Raw genomic sequence first — 11,198 nt, 5'->3', positions numbered from 1 at the left:
TTTTTGTTCCATTTTCTCTAACATTGAGTTTTATTAAAATTCATAAAAAATTGTTTAATGGGCTTTGCTCCAAATAATTTTTTGAATTTATATAACAAGTGCGCAGAGTTTATATTAAAAATTCTGTCTATTAAATTATAGACTGCTGAAGTTAGCAATTGAAGTTAACAAAAGTGTGCAGAGTAGTTTGATCCATGAAAAAGATTATTGAATTAATTTTAAGTCTAAATGTGGGAAATCAGTTAAATGTGGAAAATCGGCTAGCGACTAGCTAGCGATATTCGTAACAATAATGACAGCGATATTATTATGAGGATCGCTAGCTAGATAAGCTAATAAAACTTTTCATTACATTTTTGTATTACTTGTTTATATTATGCTACATTACTAATATTATTACGTATTTACATATTATAAACTTATTCACTTTCTAGATTCGGCTTCAGACCATAAATTAAAGATTTAATAAATAATTAGTAAATATTTAGGTTTGTTTTAGAATAATAATAATTTTTTTTTATAGTATTGTTGGTTTTTAAAATAGCTACATGCATTTATCTCAACAATGTATTTATATTTAGGTAAATTAATTTTACATTATTTTAACAAAAGATGAACCCTAACTTGTCAACTATTGATAAGTTTTTATTTATTTTTTTTCTTGCATTCGATTTACACATTCAACTAATAAATTGTTCTATTAAATTTCATAATTGATTATGTTTACAAATCAATTATTACTGCTGTCGCAATGTGACAAAAACATGAAGCAGGACTATTTTTTTTGTACGAAGTTAAAAAATAGTTTTGAACAAACTAAGCAGACAATTGTTTAAAGTAAAAAAATAATTCATAGTCTGGTGTTGGGTAAAGAGGAGCAAAACTCAATAAAATAAGCTGATACTTTACCATATGTAGTAAATATACCAGCAACACTAGCATTCGCCCTATTGATTGACAACAGGATGTATTTACGATAGCCCACTGCTCATCAGCAGGACGTAAACAAAAACGTTAAAATGACATTAGCACGATGCCCGCAATTGATCGGCTGCAAATTTAATTTTAATGTAATTTTTAGCTATTGTTTCATTAAGCTTAAAAAAAATCCGGTTTTTTATGCTAGAGGTGTTATAAGGTATGTATATATATAACATAAAAAAAACACATAAAGAATGGGTTTTTTTTATGCTTAATAAAAAATAAATCATATTAGATAGAATAAAATAGTTTTAGAACTATTTTTATTCTATCCTAGATGGTTTATTAAAAACTAAAAATAGTTTTAGAATCGTTTATAAATCCAAATAAAAACCTCTATAAAACTTATTAAATAAGTTACAACATGGCTTTTAATGGTTCTTCCTCTGGCATTAATTACAGCCTCTCCCACGTTTCATGGGGTCCTCATAAATAGAAAGGCTTATTATTGTAAACCTGGTGTTTTAAACCTACGCAAAAGTCATTTTTCTATAGACAAACTTTAGGAACTTTATTTTGGGGCTCAATTTTTTTTACATTTATTGTTTTATTTTCAAAGAATGCTATGATAGTTTTATCAGAATGAGGAGATGGTTGGTCAGGCCAACGCACAGTTTTCAATTTTTATGACTTCCAGAATGGTAATAAACTACGCTTATTTTTTTCATGTAAAAATGTTGATTTATTAATAATCTCTAGTTAAATTATCCAAACAAGTTTATTTGACTCTAACAAGCTTTTTTCTGCGCGTTTCTGACGTAGATAAAAACTTACTTTTTTCTGTACTTTGCCAAGCAATATGATTTAAATAACTTTGTATAAATAAATAATAAATTTGGATTAGACTTTCTTATTGAGTTAGATTCGTGGTTTATATAAGATTCCTATGTTTTTAGAAATATTTTGTGCTTATATTATAAGCATGATGATTCCAAATAATGTTTTCATCAAGATAAACCCCTGAAAATTCTGTAACAAAATCAGTTTTTATTTCTTCTTGATCAATAAAGATTTGAGATAATTTTGATGGAAGAAATCGCTTTTTTGTAATCGAATTGAATAAAAACCATTTTTTAAATTAGTATTCAAAGATAACACACTTGAACTAATTAGTTCTTCGTTCACTGTTTTAAAAAGTTTCAGCGACATCATAGTTAGAAAGGAATAAGTTTGTATCATCTGCACACATAATGATTGTTTGTTTTGAGGCTTTATTCAAGTTATTTATATAAATTAAAAAAAGGATAGGTTCAAGAATTGAATCTTATGGGACTCCACAGGTTATATTAAGAAAAGTGGTTTGATAATCATTATTAAATAGTACAAATTGTTTTCAGTTGGATAGATAACTTTCCAACCATTTTAAATTTTTATTTTTTATTCCGTAGTATTTGAGTTGCGGTATAGTATATGCACGGCGTTAGTTTTTGTTCAAAATCTCCCGTTTGCCAGTTTACGCGCGTTTTCACACTAACAGTAATAGTAAGTGGAAAAGATGTGAAAATAACAATAAAATTTTAATAGTCAAAAGTTTTTACGAGTGGTTTCTGTCGGTACAAACATTTTGCGCTAATTTTGATTTTGATTTATAAGAAAACAAATTAAAACTAAAAATCTATATGTAAAATAATTTTTTAAACTTAAAGATTTGTAAAACAGCAAAATTAAACAATACCCAAAAATGATTTAAAGAAACTATAAAAAATCTAATTAGTAAATAAAATAAAAGGAAAATTCTTCTTAGAAAATATGAAAATTATTTTAAATTGGCTTGTAGTTGAAGGTTCTTTTAATTTTATTGAAGGAAGGTAATTACAGCCTGCCTAAAAAGCAAAAATAAAAAGTTATTACTGTCCTATCAATTTATCAAACATGTTCTATTTTCATTCAATTTAAAATTCTATTTCATAAATCTACACACACTGTAATTTGCATAGCTTGTTGAACAGCCTAGCTTTAGATATGTTGTGGATTAAATAGCTAACTTTAATTCAATCTTAAATCAATAGAATAATTTAATTTTCAGAAATAAAATGAAAACAAAAATTTTTTTGCTTGAACATTCTTTTTGATACTTCCCAGCACAAATTTTTTAATAAAAAGCCATAAAACTGAGCAGATTTGCAAGTCATTACATCTGTGATACCTATTTTGAAATTCATAATACTTATTAGATCATGGCTTTACTAAGATAACCTTAACCCAAACATCAAGGTATATAATTACCTGATACCTTGCATCAGAATATTATAATTTGATATAAGGTATATCTGATACCTTGTATCAGATGTTTATCAACTTTTAAAAACAAACTACAAAATGCTTTTGTTTTTGAACATAAAAAATATAAATGGATATTATTAAATATAAATGAGAGAAACATCGTTTTTTAAGATATACACCAACATGCGTATGAAAAATTATTAATAGAAAACTTTTAAATCTGTAATAGAAAATTCTGTTAACACTTCAGTTTATTACTAATATAAAGTAACAGTATATTCAAACAGTCTGTTTAAATATATTAATCAAAATTCTTAAAATACTTTTTTTGTAGCTGTTTATACTTTTTATTCACAGTAGTACCAGCCTTTACATTCCTGGTAGTCTTTCGATAATTAAACTGGTGTAATCATTAACAAAACTTAATAATAAAAATGTTTATCAATTTAATAATAACTTAATAAGTTAATAATATGTATCCAAATAAAGTATTTATCCTTAATAAAAATATTTAATGAAGTTACAATACAAGAATACACAAAAAAATGCAGAATAAAATCAAGAACTTTTACAATTTTAAAATTTAATGAAAACATAACTTTGAAATGCATGAATACAAAATAAAACACGAAAAAAACACAAAACACCTCGAACTTCAAAAATTTTGAAGCAGTTTTTTTTTCCACAAAGCCTGCTTATCTCAGCCAAATAAAATGAAAAGTAATATTTTTAAATTTTTATAATATTTTAGATTTAAATATATTAATAACACGATAGCACTGCTGCTACCGTCACTCATTACTCCATAATAAGATATACGGTTTTCGTTAAGTGGTTCGGTTATATCATTCAGCAAAATACTTTTACTTAAGTATTTTACAATTTCAGCACATACAGAATCACTTAAGTAGCTATCTCCCAAATCAACTTTATGAACTTCTTTTTCAAAGCGTTCATAAAGAAGTTCATAAAGTTGATTTGGGAGATAGCTACTTAAGTGATTCTGTATGTGCTGAAATTGTAAAATACTTAAGTAAAAGTATTTTGCTGAATGATATAACCGAATCACTTAACGAAAACCGTATATCTTATTATGGAGTAATGAGTGACGGTAGCAGCAGTGCTATCGTGTTATTAATATATTTAAATCTAAAATATTATAAAAATATTAGGTTTAAATATATCAATAACACGATAAAGTAGAATAAACATAAATTTACTTTATAAAATGATCTGATTGCATTTCTCTGCTAAACATGAACAGCATTGGTGTAGCCAGTTACACGTTGTAAGTTAAGATATTTGTAAACATTTTTTCATACTGTTTTATATATAGGGTACACTATCCAGTGTTGGACGCTTTTTTTTGCATAGTTTTATATAAATAATAATTTTTCACTCGTTATTTCATAAAATATTGATATCAATGTTTTATCGTATAAAGGAATAGTTACTCTTTACAATACACTTTGAGTGAATGACACCCGAAAAAAAAGAGGGGTTAGAGCCTCCGAAATGTCAAAATGTCAAACACTGGACGCCATCCCAAGTTCGATGTGTTTTTTTTCCAGTATTCGACGCCTATTAAATTTTTGAAAATTGAAGTACTTCTTCAAATACAGGTGTTTAAATGATACGTATCAAAACGAAAAAGTATTCTTTTTTTATTTTACAGCGTAAAATATAAAAAAATACTTTAAAGAAAAGATTTAAAGTACGGACGTACTTTATATTTTACAGCGTAGGATAAATGTATACAATTTAAACTAAATTACGATACATTATTTTTCTGCTTTGATTTTGTGGTTTTAGCATCACAGCTTAATTTTCTTTTTACAACCTCTGTAGGTGTTTTTTTTTTCTTTTCTGCATTTGTCAATCGTACTTGTTTGCAACTTTCTTTGGCGGCAATGGTATCTTTCTTTTTTAGTCGGGTATCCCCTAACAAAGAAACTACTTGAGGTGTTGTCAAGACAGATGTTGCATGAAGTTCTTGAGCTACTGTCCTAACTTTAAGAACAGTCTTCTTTTGCGATGGAAACCATCTATGATGCAGTTAGGTTTTGCTTATAGCTGTTCATTTAGAAAGCAATGTTGATGGAGTCAAGGCATGAGGAGGTAAGAATGATGCCTCGCTCACGCCTTAAGAAAGAGGAAATTGAAAATCAAGAAACCAATATTAAATTGAAGTGTCAGGGTAAACATTTACAGAATACATGCAACTTAATAAAGACTATGCTATTTCAATAAAATTTAAAGGAAATATAAATATTACCTTCTACATGGCTTCTTTCTTTTACAGGACTCGTTGATATTCTATCTGCATTTCTTCTTGTAAATAATTAAACCATTTTTCTCTAGTGATAAACGCAATGATTCTAAACGAGAACACTTAATGACAGAGTTCATCCAAATGAACATCTGTAAAAGATATGTACACGTTTAAATGGGTTGAATGTTTGTATGGCGATTTATTTTTTTATTTAAACCTTGAAAATTTTGAAAGTTTGATGAGTAAAAATAACTTACAACTTTATAGTTGCGCCTGCTCCCAGTGATTCTATAAGATTAGTGCAACATTTATCAGATAAGGTTTGAGTCCTAGCATTTGCCTTCTGAATGGGATCTACTTGTATGCTTCGCTCCACTTTTCCATCTTGCAAAACTATTTTGTTAGTTTGCTATAATCTGGGGCTTCTGGATTAAAGGGATAGATGCTAGATTTTCTAAGTGAATTTTTGATTTTGTTTTTCTCATAGCAGAACAATAAAGAAGAAGAAAAACTGGATCACATGTTTCCTTAGTAATGTACATATTATTATTCTTTGCTCTGTATTCATTAACACACAAGTCATTGAGAGTTGGAGGAAATGAGTAGGATTTGGAGGAAACAAAATGAGATATATTTGCAGATTGGCCAGCTTTTTCACAAGATGATAATTCATTCTTTGTTCATGTTTGTCTGACTAGACAACGGCTACAGTATACTTTTGTCAATAAGCCATCTGTCATAAATCATTAGCTAAATATTCATGAAAAGCTCATTGTTTATATAGCTCTCAGACTCACTTTTCCCGATAGCAGCAAGCGTAACTGGAAATGCCTCGTAACATTCACCGAAATTCTTATGTTTGGATAGATATTAAAGGTGGAAGAAAAAACCCACCAGCATCGATGTTTGCTGAAAAGAAAGAAAGGAATTTTAGAACTTTAGAATAAGCATCTAGTTGAATGCAATTTGATGTCCAATATTTTAATAAAATAATTGCATTTGTTGATGTTGCATAGTGAACATTTTTAGAGCCTTTCTCTGCCAAAATAATCTTAATTCTTCTTGAAAATTGAAAACCCGATTCATCTATATTAAAATTCCTGTTTGTCTCTTTTGTTATTTCAAGAATATCATTCATTCTTGCTCTGTTCAAAGATTTGTTGGTGCGCGTGACTATATTTGGGTGTCTCTTCATGAAGAGTGAATACCTAATAAAATAAAATAAAATTATAAGTCAGTATAGCTTATAGATATATGTACATATATATAAATAATTATAAATAACATACCAATGTTCAAAACTAGAAGTTGAAACAAATTCCTAGAAACAAAATGCCAATTAAAATTGTAGATTTTGACTAAATAGTATTTAATAACTAACCATCTTTCCCCAGGCACTAAAGCCCCAACTCGCCCAAATTTAAAAGGCCGATTTCGACTTTTTTTTACTTAAATTATTAGGTTATTTTGCTTAAAATTTTGCATGAAAATTAAGACGATTTTCTCACTTGAATTTGTAGTAGAAGGAATGCTGATCCCGCTCTATTTATTATTTAAACAATTTTCAACATGTATTTTCTATGCACATGTCAAATTTCAACGAAAAATAAATGAGAGTAGACAGTTTACTAAGTGTAACACTTTTGGAAACTAACTTCTGTTTTTCTGATTTTTTTTCGATAGCAGTAAAATATGGGGGTAGCTAGGGGGGCCAATTTGCCAAAAAATAGTTATTGCGAGAATGTTTACTTGGATTTTTATAATAAATAAAATAATAAATAATAATAAAATGGAAAAAAATAATAAAGTTTAGTTGGGCTTTAGTACAGCTAGTAAGTTTTTTTTTCATAAAAGTATAAGTAATAATTACTTTTAAAACAAAATTACGTCGATAAATGTAAAAATCTTCTTTAAATGTTACATTTAAATAAAATCTGCACGTTTAAGACTAAAACTTTTAGTAAAACTGTTGCTTTTGAATTGATTATTAACTCAAAGTATAAGTGGAAAACTTTATAAAAATATCATACATAAATAAGTATAAAGATCACATACTTTATTGGTTTTTTCTTAACGAAAGCCTTGTTAAAATTTTTAAGATATGTTATCAAACTTTGATTCGAAAATATTGTTATTATCATATTTTATCATTTTAAAATAAAATCTTATAATTATTGTATCACAATAGCCTTTTTAATAGGCTATAGTAAAACAATAATTAAAAGATAAAGTAGTATACAATTTACATACTCAATTATCTTTCAGCTAGCTGCTGTTGTTATATCAGGGAAGTTAATATTTAAATTATTAGTATAAATAGTCTATTTATACTAACTAATAAATATTATTTTTACGAAATAAATTTTATTAACTATGAAATCTTTTAAAAAATGTCAAGTGACAAATAAATAAAAAATTTTATAATATTTATATTTCAACAAGAAGTCTTTATTAAAAAATTGTTTTTTGTTTGTTTAAAAGGCTGCCAATTTTCTGAAAATTAGTCAAAAAGTCATATTGAAACATCAGAGATCATACTTATCTTTTACTGCATTTGTAAAAAAATTCCAGAAATGGTCCTTAGTGTGTTAGGTCCATATTTAGTTAGAGATTTTAAAGGTAATTCAATATTTTAGATTTGAAGACTTTTTGAAATTAAAAATGTCAATTATTACAAGAATAAATCCGATATTTCAAGATATATATTATCTTTAAAAACCTGTAACTAAAAAGAAAGATAATAACGCAAGTATCAATTTCAAATGTAAAACTATGTGTATAGAAGAGGTAACATAGTGGTTTATTGAGCATCTTTTTTTAGACTTATTTATCATGATTTAAATAATACGAAAAATGTGTAAAAATACATATATTTTTCTATGAACAAAATATATAACTTATATTTCAACAAATTAACACATTAAAACATTCAACTTTTGACCAATTAAGCCATGAACCTGGGTTACTTAACTGCATATTTAGTGCAGACTGAACCAAACGTAAAAATATTCCACTTTAAACGACATTTAACTTTAATAATCGCGCGAACAATAATTGTTCGCGTCGCGTTGGTTTGGTACTGATTTTCTTTATATTAGGATAATAGTAAATAAATCGTTTTTTCTTTTTGTCTAAATAAATATATTTAAATAATTGTTTTTCATTTATATATTTTTATATATCAATCACAGAGTACATAAACAAATAAAAAAAACAATATTATAAATAATTTTAATTAAGCATTAAAAAAAAGTTAAGAAAAAACTAAGATTTTTTTCTAAATTCTCCTAATATAAAAAATTTCAGTTAGAACCTTGTCAAACCAACGCGACGAATTCGCGTTAAAAGATTTTTGGACAAAAATTAACGCCGCGTGATCGACCGTGTCAAAAGCTTTTGATAAATCAATAAGAATTCCTAATGGATATTGTGATTTTTCAATTGATTTTGAGATTTCATGTACAAATTGGATAATTGCATGTTCAGTTGAGTTATCATTCTTGAAACCAAATTAGTTAATGTAAAGTAGATTATTATCAAGAAAATATTTTTATATTCTGTTAAACATAATTTTTTCTAGAATTTTTGAAAATGTGGAAAGAACAGAGATGGGGCGATAGTTATTTACTTCAGATTTGTCCTGTTCTTTAAAAATAGGAATAATATTTGCAATTTTTAACTGCTCTGGGAATACTCCTAATGGATAGAAGCTCTAAAGACTAAAAAAACATCTTTAAGTTGTTCAAAATTTTTTTTTAACAGATTTAAAAGCTCTTTTAAACTCATCAAACATTAAACAAGAAATGCAATTTCCATGGGTTCTAGATAATCAGTAAACAAAGATTTGGTTCTTAGGGATTTTTTCGCACAGTGTTGGTCCTATATCAGTGGAAAATTTGTTAAATTCTTTAGCTATAGTTTTTGGTTCACATAAACTTTTGTCATCGACTCTATTCATTTGTGGCAGGAAACCGGAACCAATAATTTCTTTCATTATTTGCCACGTGCACTTCGTATCGTTTTTAATTGTATTAAATAATTGAGAGTAATAGTTTTTCTTCAGGTTTTTGCGAATTTTTTTAAAAGGTTTTTGTAGTTCTTGTAAATTTGTTCGCTTGAAGATGTTTTTGTTTTTCAAAAGTTTATATATGACTTTTGTTTTATTATTATTTTATTATTATTGTTTTATTATTATTTATTATTATTATTATTATTATAATTATTATTATTAATAGAATTGTTATCTTTATCGTTTGTATTATTATTATTTTGATTATTATTACCAATAACTGGAGTTTTTATTATTATTACCTATTATTTTTACCGATACTTATATTAACGGGTGATTACTAAAAATCTGTACAAAACTAAAAATTAAGTAACTTTTAATCTAGAACCTATTTTATTGTTTTAAAAAGAATAAAATAGCAAATTTATTCTAATTTTAATAAAAACGTTTATCTTAATTCAACAAGACCTGGTCTTCTTATTGTGTCGAGTCTTCTGTTAGTAGACTCTGCCAAGCGTTGTACCAGCTCTTTGTCGAATTTCTTAAAACAGTAAATTATTCTAGAGCGTAATTGATCCAAATTCTCTGCCTGCCAACCATTTTTGAAAACATCTCCTTTGATATAAGACCAAAATACTCCTCAATACAACGACATTCAGGCATATTTGGAGGGTTTTCACGTTTTGTTACAAACTTTATACCATTTTCATTAAAAAACTTAACAGCTTTGTTTGAGTAATGGGCACTTGCTAGATCAGGCCAGAATATGTATTTGCTATTTTTTGGAAGCTGTTTGATGTGTGCTAATAGTTTTTTAGTCAAACATTCATCAACATAAATATGTTGGTTAATAGCTGTTCCAGACTATACAATGTATGGAGTTGATAGGCTAAAAGGCGAAATGACCACGTAAACCAATAATTTTTCTTCAAATTTCTTTTTTTTCTTTGAACTTAACATTGTTTGGTGTTAATTCGATGTTACTTGAATAGAAATTATCATTACCATTAATTTGGCTGTTCGAGAGAGTAAAATAAGGCTCCTCATCAAGAACCCAAATAAAATCTTTATAATTTTTATAAAGTTGACCACACAAACGTCGGTTTTTTGCTCTCTGGCTCTCAGTTCGACTTGGAATCTTCATTTATTTTCTTTTTTTATTGATGTTTTGGTTTTCAATGTCTTAGAAATAAGTGACTGAGAACATTTGAACTTTTTTGAAGCTAAAAGCTGAGAAATGCCACATTTATGGTCAAAAAGCTTGGTAAGTTGACTGATGGCGCGCTTAGTCATTATTTTCGGCTTTCTACCACTACCAGTTTGCCTTTCAAATAGTTTATCTTCTTCTACACGTTTAATAATTCCATATATAGTTGATCTTGATAAGTTTTCTGCTTCAAAATGAGAAACAGTGAATGATCTGAATTTTCTTGATAAAACTGGTACACACGTTTTCTCTGGAGCATTTCGTTTGACGTCATTTTTAATACTAAATTTAAAATACTTATATAAAAGTTAATATATATTTCAAAAGAAGAATAAATTTGCAACATTTTAAAAATTGTTTGAAAAAAAAGTATTAGTTGCATATAGAAATATGATGTAAGCAATTTTGTCCAGATTTTTAGTAATCACCCGTTACTACATTATTTACAATGTTATTACTGTATATTATTATAATCTACTTCTCTTTTATTGCTATATTTTAATTAG

The 11,198-nt window shown here is 26.9% G+C and overlaps 1 long non-coding RNA gene across 1 annotated transcript; it reads right to left on the bottom strand.

Annotated features, from left to right (window-relative positions):
• Positions 1-5,478: 5,478 nt before the first annotated feature.
• LOC136088315 (uncharacterized) lies at positions 5,479-7,603 on the bottom strand. The gene is made up of 4 exons (XR_010642165.1): positions 7,532-7,603; positions 6,766-6,797; positions 5,734-6,684; positions 5,479-5,582 (listed from the first exon to the last, which is right to left on the bottom strand). It is a non-coding gene; the product is annotated as an uncharacterized LOC136088315 (long non-coding RNA).
• Positions 7,604-11,198: the final 3,595 nt, after the last annotated feature.

The sequence above is a fragment of the Hydra vulgaris genome, chromosome 12, assembly GCF_038396675.1.
Source record: "Hydra vulgaris chromosome 12, alternate assembly HydraT2T_AEP".
Lineage (NCBI taxonomy): Eukaryota > Metazoa > Cnidaria > Hydrozoa > Anthoathecata > Hydridae > Hydra > Hydra vulgaris.
This window is presented reverse-complemented; position numbering and strand designations above follow the sequence as displayed.